The sequence below is a fragment of the Bufo bufo genome, chromosome 2 (genome assembly GCF_905171765.1).
Source record: "Bufo bufo chromosome 2, aBufBuf1.1, whole genome shotgun sequence".
Lineage (NCBI taxonomy): Eukaryota > Metazoa > Chordata > Amphibia > Anura > Bufonidae > Bufo > Bufo bufo.
In genome coordinates, this window is record NC_053390.1 from 330,748,229 (window position 1) to 330,770,759 (window position 22,531).

Consider the following 22,531-nt stretch of genomic DNA (forward strand, 5'->3'; position numbering starts at 1 on the left):
AAAGCTTGTTTGGCAGCTCCTATTAAACCATGGCTGCACTTCAGATATTTTAAGAGAATTCTGTTAGATGGAATCCATCTCCATTCAGGATCTTAATCAGATTTATGCTTTACAGTATCTCTATCTATGAATAGAGAAATCTGTGATAAGCCTGCAGCAAAGTCCGCATGAGATGCATGCAGATTTTGCATTGCAAAATGCATATATTGACACGATGCAGATTTAAAATATTGTGAAGGTATAAACACATTCACCCACAGTGCACAGAATGCAAGAATCAATAGGAACTAGAGTTTGGGGAAATTTGTAATTTTACATACTAAGTTTCTAGGGGAAGTAACCTATTATGTTTTGGATTTCTTTGTGTAACATATATTTCACTGCTGCAGAACTGCATTATTTAGATATAACCTATCAATGGAAACCGCTAATAGTGGTAATGTTTGGTCTCTCAATTAAGGGGATCTGTCACTAGGGACCTTCCTATCCAACTGTTTGCATAGACATATAGCTGTGGGTCACATGCTTAAGATTTCTTTTCGTTGATCTGTTTTTCCGTTTCAAGAAATGGACACAAGAAGTGAAGTTTGGGTGCAACAGTAACACTTGTGATGCAGTAATTGCACTGTGCCTAATTTGCATATAGAAAAAGTATAAATAGCTCATTCACATGTCAGTGCTTTCTATCAGTGACTGAGCCAAAACCAGGAGCGGAGGGTACACAGATATATAAATATATAATATATCTATCTCTATATCACTGATTTGTGAACAAGGCAAAACTTGGGCATGGTACCTTTTTTTAAAGGGGTTGTCTTGGCACATCGCTAGGATATGCCCCCATTGTCTTATAGGTGTGTCTCCCACCGCTTGGACCTGCGCCTATAATCGAGAACGAAGCCCCGCAAGTAAAGCAGGGCGCATGTGCAGCCGCCCTCCATTCATTTTCTATGGGGCTGCCGAAAGTAGCAGAGCGCTGTCTTGGCTATTTCCGTCAGCCCCATAAAATGAATGGGAGTGGAGGCCTCCCTCATTCACTTCTATGGGGAAGCCGACTTGGTGGTGGCGGCCAGACCGGAGTCCTCCAGCCACCACCGTTCTCTATATAGCTGGGACCTGCACCTGTAAGACAATGGGAGCATATCCCATTTGTTCAGTAAGTTTCCATCCACTGCACAACTGATTTGTAGGGGGTCAGTTAACTTGCACCTCCAATCAGATATTCATGGTCTGCCTGAGGATAGGACATTAATAGTAAAATTCTGGACAGCCTCTTTACAATTGATGTTGGATACATCTAAAGAAGTAAAATATTTGCTCTGTACCCCCCAAGATTACTGGTAAAGCTCCCAAGATTGTCCTCTGAGCACGGAAGAAGCAGCATGATGCTTGTGTCACACAAGTGCTCTAAAGAGATTGGCTTGAATGTTTGCAATTTGTTAAAGGGGTTTTCTGGGATTTACTTATTGATGACTCCTCAATATGAGATTGGCTGTATGAAGTGCACTGTGAACATGTAGGCCTCTTTCTTGGCCATGTTATGCCACTTTCATGAGTCACATGGTCCAGGTGCAGCTTGGCTCCATTCTAGTGGCCTCCTCAAACAGCTGATCTTGCATTCCCGTCTCTCATATTAATGATTTATCTCATGCAAATCCTGGAGAACTTCTTTAATGTAAAATTTATTTTTCCAGAAAAACAAATGCGAAGTTGACACAAACCTGATATTTTTATTTTTTTGTATGAATAAGCCCCATAAAGGAATGTGTCCCTTGGAGAACAGAACACACTAAAATAAAAAAAAATGGAAATACTATGGCACATTCAGATGTATGTTGAAGTGGTTGCCAAGGCGTTTGGTATCATATTAAAGACCTAACTAAGATTTAAGGTGAAGCTGAACAAAGATGCAATAGAGTGCTAGTAGCACTTTATGGCGGTCACTTTGGAGAAACTGCAACAAATCTGAACATTAGCACGGTCTGGAAGATGGGAATTGTGTGTTCTAAAGTCTTACATATTGGACATAAAAAACAATTGAAGAGTTTGTAAGATTTATATAGGGAATTGTGTGGAAGGAGATCAGTCATTTTTTGTCTTCACAAACTAGTCAGCATAGATCATTAATATCTGGTCAATTGGGGGTCCTACGTTCCCACTGATCAGCTGTTCCTTGCAGGTGCTGGAAGCACAGCTCGATTCAAAATGTAGTGGCCATGCCTAATTACTGCAGCCCAGCTCCAGCTGTGATTCTGGCTCTATTCAAAGTGATAGTTCTGGGTGCAGCTTATCAGTGGGGTGCCACTGAACAGATATTGATTGCCTATTCTGAGGATAGGTTAATATCAGGAGTCTAGTAACACCTTTTAAGAGACCATCTGAAAATGGAAGGGATCAAGGGAAAATTTGAGGGATTTAGATGTTTTGAATATTAAAACAATTTCTAAAGTATTGCCGGAATACAGTACCACAGATGTGAACCTACCTTTAGGGTGCATTCACACGACCGTGAGTGTTTTGCGGTCTGCAAATCATGTATACCGGCCGTGTGCGTTCCGCAATTTGCAGACCGCACATGGCCAGCGCTATATAGAGAATGCCTAAGCTTGTCCTCGGTTGCAGGCAAGAACAGGATATGTTCTGTTCCGTGGCCCCGCAAAAATGATAGAACAGATGCGGGGACAGCACACGGTGTGCTGTCCGCATCTTTTGCGGCCCCATTGAAATGAATAGGTCCGCACCTGTTCCGCAAATTTGTGGAACGGATACAGATCCGTTTATACCCTTAGGGAGACAGTCATCCACCTTAAAGTATGTTCCCCAAAACAAGGAGCGGAGCGGAGCTCTGCTGTGTTAGAATTCATTAATAAGTGGTTCTTCCTTATTAATCCAGCACAATAATGGGGTATTTCTGCCAATGTATACTAGTAGGACAGATAGAATTTTTAATTAATCACTAATTAAGTAGAGCAACCTGAGCCTACATAATCTAGTCCCTTTTACTCCATGAGCTGAAAGCTTGTCCTGCTGTTAGGACTGAGAGTAAACTGATGTAGAAATTAGTGCTTTCTTACTTCCTAAGCAGCAAAGTAATGGAGAGTTAGCATGCAGTAACCCCATAAGAAGGGCTCTCGAGTGGCTGAACTCAAAATAGACTACTCAAGTACTGTGTCCTCTAAATACTGGAAATTCAACATAACGGCCCTGATTGATAGGACCTGCACTGCCAGAGGCACAGGCCTTCTCCGTGCATTGGAATTACATTTATGGCAGCGCTGAGCTGCTGTAGATTGAATTTATTTACACCAGTATCTGGCGGGAAAAAATGAATTAGCTGAGGCTGGCGGCCACGCCCCCTTCATTTTTTGTAGAGGTTCTAAAATGCTAGAAAAGTTGCAAATTCGGTGGATTTGCAACTTTTCTAAGGCAAAAGGGGAATTCTGATTTTCCCCATAGTATGAGCTCCAAGATGCACACCAAATCTGATTCAGGAGTGAGTTTAAAGGCTATAGACCACATTTGGAGTAATTTTTTAGGATTGCATTTTACTTATTTGGGGCTAAAAATCATTTTTGCATTTGGTCTTTATTAGAATTTTCAGCAGTTTTTGTGATACATGGGTCACTTTCTATTTACAGATGATTGCTCATGTATAGCACTTATCTCTGATCTTGTGACCAAATGAACACTTTTTATGGCTAAATTATCAAATTGGTAAGAATGTGGCTTAAATGAGTGTTCAGGAGGTCAGAGATGGGAGTAAACAGAAATTGACAGTGTGCAAATAGACAGAAATTTAACCCCTGTATCACAAAAGCTGCTAAAAATAAAGATCAATTGCAAAATGTATTTATTTTTAGCCCAAAATTTGTATAATTCAATAAAAATAAATTGCCCCAAAAGTATTCTTAACCTTTTATTAGCCTTAACCTTTTATAAGAGATGGACAGTGCTCTAGTAGAGGGTGCTGTAACTACACTAGGTGTTGTGAACAAAGGAAGACAGTCTAATGGCAGACATAAAAAAACTCATCATAGGTAAGTGCAGTTAGATTCCTGCACTATGCCCTACATATCCTGATACTTCGTTTATAGTGTCTGGACCCATGAAAGGTGCTCTTTTAAAGAGGACCTTTCACTACAATAAAAAAGCTAAACTAAGCATACGGACATGGATACCTGCGCCCAGGGATCTCCCTGCACTTACTATTATCCCTGGGCGCCGCTCCGTTCTCCCGGTATAGGCTCCGGTATCTTCAGATTTTTGGCTCAACTGGGAGGAGCCTGCCGGCGTCTCCTCCCAGGATGTAGCTCTGGCCAATCGCAGTGCTCAGCTCATAGCCTGAGATGTTTTTTTTTTTTTCTCAGGTTATGAGCTGAGCGCTGCGATTGGCCAGCACTCCAGTTGAGCTGAAAATCTGAAGATACCGGAGCCTATACCGGGAGAACGGAGCGGCGCCCAGGGATAATAGTAAGTGCAGGGAGATCCCTGGGCGCCGCTCTCCATGTCTGTATGCTTAGTTTAGATTTTTTATTGTAGTGAAAGGTCCTCTTTAAGGTAGATAAACTTAGTCCTTTTCCAAATCCTTACTGCAGAAAATCTGAGTGGTTAATAATCTGTGGTTTGGATCTGTGTACTACTTGAGTAGAATACCTAGCTGGCCAGATTGGCTTGACTTTTTGGTGGATTGAGACCTGCCTGTGACAAGGTCTTTATGACTATAATATAAAGGCCTCGAGATTCTCTTCAGTTCTTGGCAGACTTGAGTGCTGTAGACGCACACAATCTGCACTAGTGGAAGTCTTCAGTTACACCCTTGACTCATCTGAATGAGTAGGAATAGAATGATCTTTTGGTGGATTGAGACCCAGAGTGTGAGAAGGTCTTTATGACTGTATCAGTGAGGCCTCTAGATAGTAATACAGACTAAAATATCTTAATGACTTGGCAGCTATGAGTGCCCTAGATACACAATCTGCACTGGATGAAGTCTCAGTAACACCCTTGACTCATCTGAATGAGTTGGGAACATCATGATGTCTTCAGCCAGAACATTATGATAGCTGTCACCATGGCCTTGTCTTTAATCAATACAATAGGTATAAAGGAAAACGTAGGCCAGCCTGAGCATTCAAGGAATGGAACTACCAAAGTAATGTCCTCCTGATAAAGGGAAAGGAATGCTTTCACCTTGGCATTTAACCTGGTTGCCATTAGATCACATTCTGGTAATCTACAGGGTGGGCCATTTATATGGATACACCTTAATAAAATGGTAATGGTTGGTGATATTAACTTCCTGTTTGTGGCACATTAGTATATGTGAGGGGGGGAAACTTTTCAAGATGGGTGGTGACCATGGTGGCCATTTTGAAGTCAGCCATTTTGAATCCAACTTTTGTTTTTTCAATAGGAAGTGGGTCATGTGACACATCAAACTTATTGGTAATTTCACAAGAAAAACAATGGTGTGCGTGGTTTTAACATAACTTTATACTTTCATGAGTTATTTACAAGTTTCTGACCACTTATAAAATGTGTTCAATGTGCTACCCATTGTGTTGGATTGTCAATGCAACCCTCTTCTCCCACTCTTCACACACTGATCGCAACACCGCAGGAGAAATGCTAGCACAGGCTTCCAGTATCCGTAGTTTCAGGTGCTGCACATCTCGTATAATCTGAAGGCAATCGTCTATGCTGTGAAGATACGAGATGTGCAGCACCTGAAACTACGGATACTGGAAGCCTGTGCTAGCATTTCTCCTGCGGTGTTGCTATCAGTGGGAGAAGAGGGTTGCATTGACAATCCAACACAATGGGCAGCACATTGAACACATTTTATAAGTGGTCAGAAACTTGTAAATAACTCATGAAAGAATAAAGTTACGTTAAAACAAAGCACACCATTGTTTTTCTTGTGAAATTCCCAATAAGTTTGATGTGTCACATGACCCTCTTCCTATTGAAAAAAAAAAAGTTGGATTCAAAATGGTCACCACCCATCTTGAAAAGTTTCCCCCCTCATATATACTAATGTGCCATAAACAGGAAGTTAATATCACCAACCATTCCCATTTTATTAAGGTGTATCCATATAAATGGCCCACCCTGTAGTGAAGATCTCTGGATTCAGAGACCATTCTCCCCGGAGTAATAGACCTTGATTCTGCCATTTGACAACAGTGTTGAGGGAGCCTCAAATAAGCCCAACAGATAGATAGGTGAGGTTCAGTTCTGTCCATGCCATGATCTTTTCCCGCTTCCTCAAGAATGGGTTCTGATTAGGTGCCACCCTACTTGTTGATATACAGCGTTCATGTCATGTCTGGCCTTACACAGACTACTTCCCCCTGGATGTGCATGGTGAGTGACGGCATCTCCTACAGTTTTACAATCCTTGAAGTTTGTGGATGTAGACCTTTCAAGAGCCCATGGACTATATGCCCTGTCAACTACAATCCTCATTCTAGATGAGAGACATTAGTCAAAAGGAACCCGGCTGGATCACTTGGCTCTTTTGAGTTATGTTTCTATAGGCTCAGGATCTCTAGCGAGCATGAGTCCCAAAGGGTTCAAAAAGCTGCTGCTGACATGAGACCTAAAACCTTCTGCTGCCAAGATACTTTCCGTGCAAGCAAGAGGAAAGGAGATAAATATCTCTAGGTAATCTATTCTAAAAGATTACGAACATATTTATACTGGATAGAATGACCTATACCATGTTCCATTCTAATGTCCAACCAAAATATTGGAGAACCTTGATCGCAGTTTCAAGATGGTGTTTACTGGCTAATGAATTAGGTATGGAATCAAAGTTATATCCCATGTTCCTTAAAGAGGCAACTATAGCAGACACCATCTTATCTAACCTATCTAAAGTGAAATCGAATTGTCTCCACTATGGATATCTTCTTTCTGAAGAAGTCATTGAAGAAACTGAGGTTGATACATATTCTTTATACCTGAAGTCTTAGGAACCACAATTACAGGGTAATAAGATTTTAATGTTCTCTCTGGAGTAGGACCACCTTAGCTCAGTCTAGACTGCACAGCCATCCCAACTGAACTTGTTAGGGCTTTAGAGGCTCTTGATCAGCCTCTCTGGGCCCCTGTCTGCTTTGATATTGACTTCAGGAACTAAGGGGATATGTTCCAAACTTGGATGACCTATATTTACCCTAAAGGACTGTAGTAATGATTTTTGTTTCATAGCAGATAACAAGGGTCGCCACAATTGTATCCAGCTCTGAAGAGTTTACCCGACTCACCCTACCATTATCTGTAACCTACAATCTAAGCCCTAGAGGACAGCACTTTACCTGTGGTAATCAACATCATTGTCAGGAACTTTGCCATATTCCTGTGCACGACTGTTCCAGGAGGGTTGCCATGCTGACCAGCCAAGTCCCAGATGAGTTAGGTGGGGGATTTGAGTCAGGCACTTTCTGATTATATGCTGTCGGGGTGAGTTGGACCAAACCTTGTAGCAGCGGGCACCCAGAAAAATCACTGTGACTGCTTGGAGTGCTGTTCCCCTTCTTTCTGATTGTCAGTGCCTGCCATTTTTTTCCTTGCTCCTGTTTTTTCTGTGCATGCAGAACAGTGCTGCATTTCTGTTGTACCTTCATCTGTATTAAAAATTGGCTTGTTCCTGGATTAACCCCTTGCTTACTGATTAGGCTTCCGCTCATTCTCCTGACTTACATGCCAGTGGAAGGCCTTGTTCACATCTACGTTTGTGGATCCAGCAGGCTGTTCGACACAGACATTTGCCAGATCCTCTACTTCAATGCTGGATTTCGCGATGTTCATTTTTCAGCATAAAAATATAATAAGGGCTCATTCAGACAACTGTATCTGCATTGGGGTCCACAAATTGCGGATCCGCAAAACATGGATACTAGCCTTTTCCGCAATAAACCTAAAGGTGTCAGCCCTTTACAGAGTGATGAGAGGGGAGTTGCAGAGAGTGATGGACAAAAGGAAAGCTATTAAATATATTCACTGAGGAAAATAAACTGTCAGATGAAATTCAGAGTGTAAAAGTAAATTCCCCATTAAGGCCTCTCACACGACCGTATGGCCTTTTCAGTGTTTTGCGGTCTGTTTTTTACGGATCTGTTCCGTTTTTTGTTTCTGTTCCGTTTTTCCGTATGGCATATACAGTAATTACATAGAAAAAATTGGGCTGGGCATAGCATTTTCAATAGATGGTTCCGCAAAAACGGAACGGATACAGATGCATTTCCGTATGTGTTCCGTTTTTTTTGCTGACCCATTGACTTGAATGGAGCCACGGAACGTGATTTGCGGGCAATAATAGGACATGTTCTATCATTCAACGGAAATACGGAATGCATACGGAGTACATTCCGTTTTTTTTGCGGAACCATTGAAATTAATGGTTCCATATACAGAATGCAAAAAACGGCCCATAAACGGGAGGGGAAAAAAACGGTTGTGTGAAAGAGGTCTAAAAGTGCCCTGTCTGACCCAGGAAGATGTGCAGCGGTGTCTTAAAAAGATTAAAATAGAGACAAATTGCCAGGACCAGATGGCATAACACCCCTGTATCCTTAGAGAAGGAAGTAATGTCATAGCCAGACGCTTATTTATGATATTTAAGGACTCTATATTGACAGGGAGTGTTCCACAGAATTGGCGCCTAGCAAATGTGGTGCCAGTATTTAAAAAGGGGTCAAAAACAGAGCCCGGAAACTATAGGCCGGTAAGTTTAACATCTGTTGTGGGTAAACTGAAGGTTTTCTAAGAGATGCTATCTTGGAGTATCACAATGAAAATAAACAAATAACGCCATATCTGCATGGCTTCATGAGGGACCAGTCATGTCAAACTAATTTAATCAGTTTCTATGAGGAGGTAAGTTCTAGACTTGATCGTGGCGAACCAATGGATGTCATATACCTTGCCATCTCCAAAGCATTTGATACTGTACCACATAAAAGGTTACAACTGCAAAAAAGGGGGTCAGTCAGCACATCTCAATGTACATGTGAATGCCGCCATGGCTAGAAACAGTAAGAATCTCCAATTTCCAATATAAGCGTAGCATTAGCACCAGAATAATTTCTATAACTATGGCATTATTGTACTTTATTTGTGTTTGCAGAGTGCTGCTGCATTGTGTTTTTTTCTTCACATAAAAGGTTAGTATATAAAATAAGAATGCTTGGACTGGGAGAAAATGTACAGTATGTGGGTAAGTAACTGGCTCAGTGACAGAAAACAGTACATACTCAGATTGGGTCACAGTCACTAGTGGGGTGCCACAGGGGTCAGTATTGGGCCCTATTCTCTTTAATATATTTATTAATGATCTTGTAGAAGGCTTGCACAGTAAAATATAAATTTTTGCAGATGACACTAAACTGTGTAAAGTAATTAACACAGAAGAGGACAGTATACAGCTACAGTTGGATCTGGATAGATTGGAGACTTGGAAAGAGTAGTGGCAGATGAGGTTTAACACTGACAAATGTAAGGTTATGCACATGGGAAGGAATAATGCAAGTCATCCGTACATACTAAATGGTAAAACCCTGGGTAACACTGACATGGAAAAGGACTTAGGAATTTTAGTGGACAGCAAATAACTAGAAACCAGTGCCAGGCTAGCTGCTGTGAAGGCCAATAAGATAATCGGTTGCATCAAAAGGGGCATAGATACAAATCACTAGTCAGACCACACATGGAGTACTGTGTACAGTTCTGGGCTCCTGTGAACAAGACAGACATAGCAGTGCTGGAGAGGGCAACTAAAGCAATAACTGGAATGGGTGGACTACAGTACCCAGACAGATAATCAAAATTAGGGCTATTCAGTTAAGAAAAAAAAGACGACTGAGGGGAAATCTAATAACCATATAAATACATCAGGGGTCAATACAGAGATTTCTCCCATCATAAATTTTTACCCAGGACTGTGACAAGAGGACATCCTCTATGTCTAGAGGATAGGAGCATCTTCACAGATTCAGAAACCATATAGGGTTAATGTAACACCCTTATACACCTCCCAGTGTAATCTAGGAAGTCCACCATAATGAGTAAAAATCAGAAATACGAAGCAAACAAGCAAAGCAAACCAAGTGTCCATAAGTGTGGAGGGGGCTAGATGTCCTTTTATAGGCTCAGAGTGCTCTACTTACCATTATTGGGATATTAACTGGATTAAAACCACAGCAGCCTCCAAATCCACTTTCCTTTAGATTTGGGGGCCAAAATACAAGAGCGCATGATGGACTGCTCAGATTTTTCTCCAATTTGAGGACATCTGACTATCCAAATGGTTCCAGGTCCCTTATACAAATAGATCCATGGTCAACAGAATACGGTAGACTGAATCTTGGACCTCCCGTCCTTGAGATGTTGCCACCACCTGAGAGATTAGCAAGATTAATAGGACAGGCAGCACTTGTCCAACCTGGAAGGATTGGTATTCCATAGGGATAGAATTTCTCTCTGCAGTGGCCACAGATGCTAGAGGGCCTAAGAAACTCCTTCCCAATGATGCCCAATACTTAATTAAAGTTCTGGTGGTAACTATACGGGGAACTGATATGAAACTCGCCTCGAGGGATGTAGCAGCAAAACCATGGACTCGGAGTCTATGACAAATCTAAGGGATTGGATCCTGTTGGCAGAAATTTTGTTGGATCTCTCCCAATTTATCAACCCACCAAGGTACTGAAGAAAGTTGATCGTAATCTGGAGATGAGACTGCAACCGCTGTCTGGATGAAGCCTTTATTAGTCAGTCGTCAAATTATGGAGCAGCCACCAGCTTTGTGACTGTATAAGGGGCTGAGGACAATCCAAAGGGAAAAAATGTTCAATGCAGATGTCCGAGCTCTTTCCAAAAACAGTTTTTCATTAGAATTTCTTGTCGGCAGCATAAATAGGAAAATACAAGCAGGCATGTTTTAGATTAAGGGACACTATAAAATCTCTGTTCTAGAATGGCAATGTGCGGTGGAAGAGAGGTGGAATTTTTATCATAGACTGAACAATATTCAGAACCTATATGTCTGTGATAATTTCTTTGCAGACATAAAGGAAAACAAACACCCACCACGGGAAGGTCTAAGGCTATGGGAAGAGTGGCGTGAAAAAAAAAAAAATCAGACTTTTTGGGGTGTTTGTCCTTGAGAGTGTTTGTCTTTGAGAGTGCCTATCTTTGTACTGAGATCTAGAGGGTTCACTCAATACACACCAGACGACACAGTGTGTTTGTCGATTTTATCCCCCTTTCTCCCATCCTGCAGAGGACATTTGAGGAAATAAAACATTAAAGTTATTACAAAACACTTCACGACCTACAAAGTATGGCAGAGGAGAAGGCAGCTTTAAGAAATAAAGCATGTGACAAAAAATCACTCCGAATAGAAAGGCTCTAAGACACCTAGAAACTGGTTGTGCTAAAAGAGATAGCAGCCCAGGCTCAGGGTCAAAGAAGGTGGAGACTCTACCATCACAGAATGTTGTATTACAATAATATACACTACTCACAAAAAGTTAGAGATATTTGGCTTTCGAGTGAAATTTATATAAAACGGAAAAAGTTCATGCTACAGTGATATATTATGAAAGTAGGGCATTTAAGTAGAAACATGCAATGGTGATTTCCTCATCTCAAACAAGTTATTGAAACAAAAGCCAATAACAATGGTGGGTATACCCGCACAAAAAATGTCAGTATCAATAACTTGTTATGTGGCCCTGAGCATCAATTACAGCACGACAATGATGTCTCATGCTGTTCACAAGTCGACTTCTTGTCTGCTAAGGCATGGCATCCCATTCCTCTTGAAGGGCGGCCCTCGGGTCATTGAAGTTCTGGGGTATAGAGTTACGAGTCTTTACACGGCGACTCAGCTGATCCCATAGGTTTTCAATGGGATTCAGGTCTGGAGAAAGTGCAGGCCACTTCATTTGAGGTACCCCAGTCTCCAGCAGCCGTTCCCTAATGATGCGACCTCAATGAGCTGATGCGTTGTTGTCTATGAAGATGAAATTAGACCTGTGTTTTTTATCTAGAGGCACAATGACTGGATTAATGTTATTCAAGTAGTATGGGCTTGTCACTGTACCATTCACAAAGTGTAGGGCATTTCTGTATTGACTAGACATACCTACCCAACACCTCCACCACCAAAGGCAAACAGTGGCTGATGCATAACGCTCTCCTTAACGTCTCAAACATCGTTGGTGGCCATAATTTCTGCTCAGCGTGAACCGACTTTCATCAGCACTGAGGCCCACTGATCCCTCATCCAGCATAGGTGCTCCCTGGCCCATGTAAGACGATGACATCTGTGCCTGGTGGTGTGGTCTGGTATGCTTGCAGGTCGTCTAGCACACAGACCACACTGATGTAAATGGATTCAAATGGTCTGACATGACACTTCACTTCCTCTCACCTCCCTTAAATGTGCATGGGGTTGTGTGGTGTTCATCATCTGGTTCCACAGGACATTGTTTACAATGAAGTGGTCATCAGTGTAGGATATGGCCAAAGGACGTCCACTTCTATGCCTTTCTGTGACTCTTCCAGTATCTCTGTTGCAACCTGCTGATGACACTCTAAGCTGAGGGGCCACTTCCGTCTGAGAAATCCTGCTTGAAACCTCACAATGGCGAAGTACTGTTGATCAATTGTTAGATGTCGTCTTGGTCTCATGATATCAAAATGTGAACAGCATGATTAGGAGGACTGTTTACCAATCGTAATTAAACACGGAAATTTATTGGGCAATTCATGGATCAAACACCTGTTGTGAATTTTGCCGTTAAGCTCCTTGTTGGAGAACAGCAAGTTGTGCAAAAAGTACTTAAACAGTGAACAGTTGGACATATACATTCAAAAGTTAAGAGAAGGTCACATTAAGTTTACTTGTAAAGGTTAGAGTGCATTTTAGGTTCATCCTGAAATTTCACCCACAAGCCAAATATTCCTAACTTTTTGTGAGTGGTATATATACATGTCAAACATAGTAAAGAACTCAAAAAATAAGCTTAGCAATACTGAGCAAAAAGGCAATACAACTTTTAAATTTTTTCCCTCTGGTCAGTTGATGCAGAAAAAGAAAAACTGCTTAGAGGAGGTCCTTAGAACTTTATTTTAAGCCAAAAACTGGCTTAATGCCATTTGTAAATGAAACCCGGCCCCAATGTTTAAAAAAAAAACACAAATTGTGCAGGTGGTCAAAAACTGCCTAAATAATCCGGGCATTTTCTTGATGGTGAAAAAATATATACTGTACATATAGATAAATGTATTAGAACACCTACAGGAGCTTCTATGGCATTCCTTTGTACATCAATAGGCATTAATATGGAGTTATCCCTCCCTTTGCAGCTAAAACAGCTTCTATTCTTCTCAGCAGCCTTTCTACAAGATTTTGGAGTGTGTCTGTGGGAATTTTTTCCCATTTTTCAAGACGAGCATTTGTGAGGTCAAGCACTGATGTTGATTGAGAGGGCCTGGCTCGCGATCTCTGTTCTAGTTCAACCCTAGGGTGTTTGTTATGGTTGAGATCAGAGCTCTGTATGAGCCAGTCAAGTTCTTCCACCCCAAGCTTACCCATCCATGTCTTTATGGACCGTGCTTTGCACAGTCATACTGGGACAGAAATAGGTCTTCCCCAAACTGTTCTCACAAAGCTGGAATACAATTGTCCAAAATATGTTGGTATGCTCAAGCATTAAAATTCCCCTTCACTGGAAGTAAGGGCTCTCGGTCAAAGCCTAAAAAACATTATTCCTCCTCCACCAAACTTTACCGTTGACACAATGCAATAAGGCAAGTGACATTCTTCTGGAATTTACTAAACACAGACTCGTCCATCAGACTGCCAAATGTAGAAACGTGATTAGTTACTCAAGAAAAAAAAGTTGAATAACCCCATGCATGCCATCACAAGAGAAAGGGCTTACTTGCATGGACCCACTTATTTTTCCCAAAGAAATGAAGGAACAACTGTTCTAAAATTCATACAGACTTGCAACAACCTACATAAATCAGCACATCCCATCGAACATCAAGCAGATGAAGAGTAAGAAAATCTGGTTCTGATTAACTGAGGAGGCCACTATGGGAATTACACTTGAAATGGTGCTATGCAGTGGGTGAGGACCCAGTGTAGCACTTGAACAGATTTAGCTTGGGGCTACTCTCAAGGCCATTATCTAAGTGCCCTCTTGGTATTCATCCTTTAACCCCTATACAGAGACTTCGCTGCAGGGGAACCACCAGGCTGTTACCTTTCAAAGTTGTCTCTGTTTAAGTGACTGCTGACCCACAGAGGCAGGGCCGGATTAAGAGCATGATGGGCCTGGTGCTGAAGATTTTAATGGGCCTTTTTTTTATAGAAAATGAAAACGCACTTCACGGTCTTCCACTTTACGGCAGGACCCAGGGGAGAAGTCTGACCTGTCACTGTCCTGGTGAGTTCTGTAAAGGGTCGGCCTGGGAGATTACTCCTTGCGGTGCCAGCCCTGTCATCATCTGCCAGTCGGCCCAGTCCTTCTAACTGGGTAGCGGGGCGGCCGCCCGGCGACTCCAGCGAGACGGCCGCCCGGCGACTCCAGCGAGGCAGTGGCGGATCCAGAGCCTGGTCTCGGGAGGGACACTTCCAGATTATTTTCTGTCCGCCACCACAAAACAATGGTGCTTATAGAACTACACAGTGTAGAAGTATACTGTATATTGTGTGGCACAGTGTATGCTATATGTCAGGCATCCTCAAACTGCGGCTCTCCAGCTGTTGTAAAACTACAACTTCCACAATGCCCTGCTGTAGGCTGATACCTGTAGGTTGTTCGGGCATGCTGGGAGTTGTAATTTAGCAACAGCTGGAGGGCCGCAGTTTGAGGATGCCTGCTATATGTGTATAACATGAACATATTTCACATGAAAACACTTTGGCTGGGGGGCTCGGTGGAGCTGATGTTGTGTTTTATCCTAATGAGAAAGAGTAACAAGAGGGCTCCCCCCACGCCCTATCATGTGCCAGTAAAAAGAGGCGCCCCCCCATCATGTGCCAGTAAAAGACTTTTCCTAAAAGTATTGTAATACATCTATAAAAAAAAACACTTATACTTACCTCCATGTCAGCGATGCGATGCAGGCCTCTTCCGGCCTGTGTTCCACGCTGTACGGCTCAGGCGGCGCGATGATGTCATCGCGCCGCCTGCGCTGGCCTCTGATAGGCTGCAGGCACTAGGCCGGCAGCCTATCAGAGACACAGGGGAGGGACACGCTTCTGCCCTGCCGCAGCACAGCCATCTGTATTGCTCTCATCTCCCTGTGCCGGCACGCCGCCCCCTAAGTTTTCAGCAGGGACCGGGTCCAGGGCCGCGCCGCCAGCTCAGGGAGGGGGCAATTGTGGGCTGCTGCCTGCTGGGCCTATTTTCATGCAGGGGCCTGGAGCTGCAGCTCCATCCGCCCCTATGTTAATCCGGCCCTGCACAAAGGTCAAGGGAACACAAAGGAATCAGACAAAACTGTAGTCAGAGCAGGCAGCTCAGGATCAGTATGGAGCTTAGGCAGAAGTAAGGCAGGCAGCAAACGGTCAAAATCCAGGAAACAGGCAGGAGTCTGTATATGAGCAAACAAGAGTAAACAGAACACCTTTGCAGGAACTTGTGTACTGGAACCTATTGCTCAGTCTTCTTCCCATAGGAGAAGGTGCCTTAAGTACCCCTGGGTGACCAGCCATTCACTGGGGAAAATCAAGATATGTACATGCTGGCCCCTTAAGAACCAGAGGAAGCGTGTGTGCATGCCCTATAGGCAGACAAGGGAAGTGCCAGCAAGGAGCAGGCCTCAGCCTGTAAAGTATTAGGACAGTGCTGCACAAGCCACTGAACAGAAGAAGAGCGCCAGGGTACTGGTGAGCCGAACGCAGTCATGCCTGGCAGTTGCTGCTGCTTTAACACATGGTTCTTATAACACCTGGTGAGCAAACATTGACTGGGGAAAATCAAGGTGTGTTTCCATTGGCCCCTAAAGAGCCAGAGGAAGGGCATGTGCATCCTCTAAAGGCAGAGAAAGCAGGCCTCAGCTTGCAAAGGAGTAGGACAACACTGCTCCAGCAGCTGAACCATGGAACAGATGAGCAAAGTGGCAGTCATGCCAAGGAGAAAAGTGACCGTGGTTCTTCTAACCAGACAGTCTCTCAGATATGGTTCCTTGCAAGACAGTGCTTGTAGTTCACATATTCTACAGGCAGGAGAAAATGCTACAAGAAACATGGTTTTCCAGGAGAGGAATTTCAAATCTTCTTCAGAGAGGGTGTATTAGTAAGTCCAAGAAGGCACAGCCTGGTGGATATTTTGAGAACTTTCTGTGTAGGTCTTGATATCTCCTGCGCTGCTAGAGAATGCTCCCAATTTATTGATGATGAGGTGCAGGCCTTCTAAATTAGGCACATCCTCCAACAGTCCGTGCGCCTAAACAGAGATCTACAAAAGCTCTGAGCTGCCGTAGATTTCTGGCTTCATTTGCACCAGAAAACTGGTGTAACTGAAGAGAAATTTGTCTCACCTGTTGGCCACATCCCTTTTGCGACTTTTTAAAACCCCTTTTCTGGGCAAGGAAGATGATAAATCTCCTCCACAGAGCACAGACTGGGAAAGGAAAACATTCTAGAATGAACAATTCTCTAAATTCATGAGTAGGTTCTTCTAGTACTAGCCCTCCTAGTTGCAAACAAGGTCTAAAGTACTTCTTCTAACAAGCTTTTTTTCAGCATATTTTTTAGTTCTACAGGCAGTCAAATGAAGTGTGTCCAAAAAGTATATTTCTTTCTGAAGAAGTATGCATTCTGACTTGGGCAGGTTGATAGCATTAATTTGAGTGAGAACGAAGACCAAAAGGATCAGGGGTGAACCAAGTGGCCACCCTAGTTGTGAGTAGAATACTGCTAAGACACCATCCACACTTAGACACGACCTGGTCGTTCGTTTCCCTGAATCTGTACACCGCAGTAGCGTATTACAGTTACCTTACAAAAAGCATTATTGTCAGTCTTGGATTCTGCAAAGGAAGAGTGAAGGAGTACATTGAATCTAAACTAGGTCTATACCCCTACAAAACCATCCGGGGGGGAGATTTGCACTGTACATTGTTGGAACCATGTTCTGGGATTGCTGGAAGTACCACAACCCTCATTTTGCACTACAGGAAAATGTGACATTCTGTTTAATCTGGCCTGGTTGCTGACTCATGGTCTGGTTGCTATTCTGGCCACTGCACACCCTGCCTTGCACCAACACAAATTTTAACACCAAGGACACCCCAAAATACCTCAGGCAGGAGCCCCAACACCAAGGGGAAAAACAGTGCGCCCTTCTTTAACCCCACTGACCCTACGGAGCAATGATGTGAAGATCGCCATTGTGATAGATTTTACGCAGCCAGAGCCATTACCACAACCATCCTCCGCTCCAGCTCCTCAGGATCTTGATGCAGTCCCAACTCTGGAACCTGCCCCCATCTCAAGAATGGGGCCCCAAAGAGAATGGAGAGCAAGGTGGGCATGTGCGGTCTGGCTATTTTTGGAAGTCCTATAGCAATGAACTGAGGGGTAGCCATGCATGCATGGCTTGCTCTCCATTCACTGCTTTGGGACTTCCAAATATAGCAAAGAGTGCTCGCTCATCTAATTTCATTAGTACCATAGCAGTGAACAGAGAGGGTGGCGCGCATGCGCAGTGTGGTCTCCATTCACAGCGGACCTAGTTCTTGAGCTGGGGCAGGTCGCAGAGATGGAACCTGTATTTATTGGACATCTATGGCATATCCTGTCCATAAATGTTCCAGATGTAGCAGCACCTTTCATACCTCTTCTGCTCTATCTAGAGGAAGATTTTGATATTGATGGCCTATCCTGAAGATAGGTCCCAGAACCCTGCCAATCAGCTGTTTGAAAAGGCTGCGTCATCTTCACAACTTACCAAGTATAGCGTCATACAGGCCCGGTGCTATAATAAGGCAGACCAAGCGGCCGCCTTAGGGCACTGAGAAGGGGGCGGAAAAATGAAACTTTTTTTTTTTTTTTTCATTAATCACTTGCATGCCGCCGGCCTCCTGCGGCTGTTCTCCTCTGTCCTCATATCATTACCCTTCTCTCTGGGCTCCCGAATCCTGACAAGTTGTTTGAGGACCTTTTCCCACTCTGCCAATCAGTGGCTGCAGCTGTGTCACGTGTCAGGGCAGTGATTTCCCGCTGAGCCAATCACTGTTCTGACACATGATACAGCTGCAGCCACTGATTGGCTGAGTGGGAAAGGTCCTCAAAGTCTTGTCGGGAGCACAGAGAGAAGATACCAGGACACAGAGGAGAAGGGGAGCTGCTGCAGACGGGAACAGGCCCAGGTGAGGAGCATCATTTTTTACACAACATTAATAGAGGGGGGAAATGTGCCATGTTGGGGGGGGGGGGGGTCAGGGGCGGACTGAGAACCCTCAGGGCCCCGGGCAAAATAAATCAAGGGCCCCCTTACAGGCCCCACCCATGTTCTGCTGCAAGCCCCACCCTTGTCCTGCCTCCATGCCCCGCCTCCAGCCACACCCTACACAATCTTTAATAAGATTTCAAAGTTAAAGCGATACAAAAGGCACCCAGACCACTTCAGCTCATTGATGTGGTCTGGGTACAGTGTCCCTTTTGCAAATCCAGCTGCAATGTTCTAGAGAAACTGCATTGTTTACATTCCAGCAATAAGTCGGCCTCTAGTGGCTGGCAGCCACCTGAGGGCTTCCTGGAGTAAAACAGACCTTTGGTCTGGTATCTGACGCTGGGCGTCCTTACACTCTGCATGATGACCTCCAGGGTCAGATTTTTCCCATAGGAAAGCATTGATTCAATGCTTTCGTATGGGGTGATCTAATCTCAGCGTCCATTAGTGAGCCTCTGTTAGAAGCAGTCCCCTCCACCTTGTACTTGTTCCACTGATCTGCTACTTGCGGGCTACGTGGGCATGAGTTCAGTCACTTCGGTGCATGATCCCGCGAGACCCGTGACCTACAGAGGCGGGTCTCGCGGGATCACGCGCAGCAGGACGGGATTGCGCACCGAAATGACTGAACTCATGCCCGCGCAGCCCACAAGTAGCGGAACAATTACAAGAGGGGTGGGGAATAGCCAAATAAAAAAAATATTTTGAACCAAAAGGTGTGCTTTTGGTGGGTTTTGAACTAATGGTGGTCTGTGGATGGCACTGTTGTGGGGGCTCTTTGGATGGCACTGTTGTGGGGGCTCTGTGGATGGCACTGTTGTGGGGGCTCTGTGGATGGCACTGTTGTGGGGGCTCTCTGGATGGCACTGTGGGTGACACATATATAGCACCTTATGCTATATATGTGTCATCCACAGATCCCCCCATAACAGTGTCCCTGTGAGTGAATGACCCCCAATACAGGGTCTGGGGGCCGGCATCTGGTGTTGTAATGGCAGCGGGGCCATTGTGCAGTCACTGTATTCTATTACACCGGGCCCCGCTCACTGTAATACTAATTTTCATATGTGAACAAGAAGATAAATCCTCTGCGATCCTCTCCCTCTCTGTACTCACAAACTCAGTAGCAGGCAGTCCGGGCGGCAGCGCAACTCACTGACGTCACGTGCCTGCTCCTCCCACTTTATGAATGAAGCAGGCAGAGCAGACGCGTGACGTCAGTGAGTTACGCTGCCGCCCGGACTGCCTGCTACTGAGTTTGTGAGTACAGAGAGGGAGAGGATCGCAGAGGATTTCTCTTCTTGTTCACATATGAAAATTAGTATTACAGTGAGCGGGGCCTGGTGCGATAGAATACAGTGAGTGCACCGGGCCCCGCTGCCATTACAACACCAGATGCCGGCCCCCAGACCACCATTACCAGGCCAGCATAACACATTGTTATTCTGCGGTGGGCCCCCATCCCGGCCCTCGGACCATGTCCGAAGTGCCCGACCGGTCAGTCCGCCCCTGGGGGTGGTGTGACATGGGGGGGATAAATGTGCCATGGAGGGGGTTGAAATGTGACATGTGCGGGGGAGAAATGTGACATGGAGGGGGAGAAATGTCACATTTCTCCCCCTCCATGTCACAACACCCCCCTATGTCACATTTCTCCCCCTCCATGTCACATCACCCCCCTATGTCACATTTCTCCCCCCTCCATGTCACATTCCAACCCCCTCCATGTCACATCACCCCCTCCTTTTTACATCACCCCCACCGAGTTGTGGGGAAGGGGCGCCGAAATGTAGCTTTGCTTGTGTATGCAAAAATCCTTGCACCGGCCCTGGCGTCATACGTAGTAGAACGACTATGCTTGATATGGCCGCCCAGCAGAGGTCGAGTCGAGGTGGAACGCGTGGGAACGGCGTTCCTGCACTTTTTTCATGGCAGGAACGCCGTTCCCTTTCAGGGCAAAAGGACCAGGAGGAAGCGGAGAAGGCTTTGTACTCACCGCCGCCTTCCTGGTCCTCGGCTGTCGGCTGTGAGGGCTGCGCACAGGAGCCGAGTGAGTCGCTCTGTGACGTCACTCCGTGCGCAGCCTACAGCAGTAGAAGAGGAGCGTCTGCGTCCAGGAGCAGGAGAGGTAAGTGTAAGTTTTTTTTTTTTCTGCCACTGACGGGGGGGGGGGGGGGGGGGGGGCTGATGAGAGGCACTGACGGGGGGGGGGCTGATGAGAGGCACTGACGGGGGGGGCTGATGAGAGGCACTGACGGGGGGGGGGCTGATGAGAGGCACTGACGGGGAGGGGGGGGCTGATGAGAGGCACTGACGGGGGGGGGGGGGGGGCGCTGATGAGAGGCACTGACCGGGGGGGGGGGGGCTGATGAGAGGCACTGACGGGGGGTGAGTTCCCACACTTTTTTTCCCAGGACTTGAGCCCTGCCGCCCAGGCCCTTTCACTTGAATGGGACTGATCTGCTCCTAGGCCATGTGAGCGATGAACGTGAGGTCGCTGGTCTTGGAGGAGGCCGCTGCACTGGCTGGATCCTCTTCAAACAGCTGATTGGCATGGGTAGGGAGTAGGACCACCACCAATAAGATTCTGAGGATAGGCCATCGATATCAAAATCTAGGACAAGCCCTTAGCCCATGCTGTGCTGCCAGAGGACATTCAGGAAAGGTTTTCCAAGATTTAAAAAGACTTATCTTTGAAATGTTCTGCTGCATGCATTTATGCCATATATAAGGTTAAAATGCCATAAACACCTTTAATAGAAAAAGTGCTGGGGTCCTTCAGACTGGCCAGAAAAGCTCAGTTCACCCTGTTGACCTTGTAGCTTACGGTGCAGACATGGATCCCAGCCTCAGCAGCACGTGTTAGAAGCGCTTATTTCCCTGGACGCCGCTCAAGTCCCTCTGCTTGCATCACCCAAACCTGGCCGCTAGGGGCGCTGTGAGCAGGAATTCCCCCTTCTACTTTTGATTAGTTGAGGCACCCGTAGGCAGGCGGCGGAGCGGGCGGTTCGTAACGTTCTTCTTCGTTTCCAAGACAACGAGTGAAAACAGAGCAGCAGAGACGGAAAACAGCCCTGATAGCCAGCGCTGACCAACGAATGTATGACAGCGGGTGCGGTAAGTGTGCGGCTTGTATCTGCAGTGTGAACACATGCGACAACCAATATGACCGGATTATGATCTGCATGTTAGTGGTATTGTCATGCCCATTAGGTCCGCTCAGCTGCAGCCTGTATTATATCATGGTATAAGACTGTATGTGTGTGTATATATATATATATATATATATATATTTGACACCAAAGCCCCATCGGTAGGGGTCTGCATCTCTTGCCCCTGATCAGACCATAAATACTTTTCCATTGCAGCACATGTATTCAAGCAACAGCATGCTGAGGAGCACCCCCCAGATCCCTGTAATCAGATGACATGGCAGAATGTGTATACAGTATATATTTCACAGGATCAGGGAGCCACAAGATACGTCTGTCTAGTCAGTACATAGTAGTAGGGTGTCAGGAAAAACCCATTTCTTTTGGATACCTCAAAATCGTGGCACCACGGTAATGCCCCCGCCTCTTTTGCAGGCCTCTCACTGATTTAGCTCCCAAATGCATGACACATTTGTAAAGAAGAACTATTGGAAAGTGCAGCACCTCAGAGATGAGCACGCACAGCCCCCCACGTGCAGCGTGGTCTCTCCAGTGACCCATGTGTATTGGGCCTCATGCACACCACCATATTTTGTATCTGTCAGATTTGTTTTGTCGATTGCACTCAGACCTATTTATTTCTATGGGTCTGCAAAAAAAAAAAGTCAGCACAGGGGTGTTAGGTGTATATGTTCCTTTATACGATAGGGCTTGATAGACTGTGATCTGTAGGCTGAAGATTGTCTGCACTCCAAGATCACTAGCTTGCAAGAAAGAAAGACTTAGATTCATTTATTATTCTGAAATACGTAAATTGGGCATTATTTCAGATGCAGATGGCAGCGCAACTGTCGGGGAAGGAGACAAGGCGGCAGGTCCGTCTTAGGCTACTTT

General features: G+C 45.0%; 1 protein-coding gene across 1 annotated transcript in view; it reads left to right on the plus strand.

Annotated features, from left to right (window-relative positions):
- The first annotated feature begins 21,488 nt into the window (after nt 1-21,488).
- Nucleotides 21,489-22,531, plus strand: part of KIF27 (kinesin family member 27) — a 52,222-nt gene continuing 51,179 nt past the window's right edge. Inside the window, exon 1 of the mRNA XM_040417030.1 lies at nt 21,489-21,602. The gene's annotated coding sequence lies outside the window, so the exon portion shown is untranslated. The remainder of the gene's footprint in view (nt 21,603-22,531) is intronic.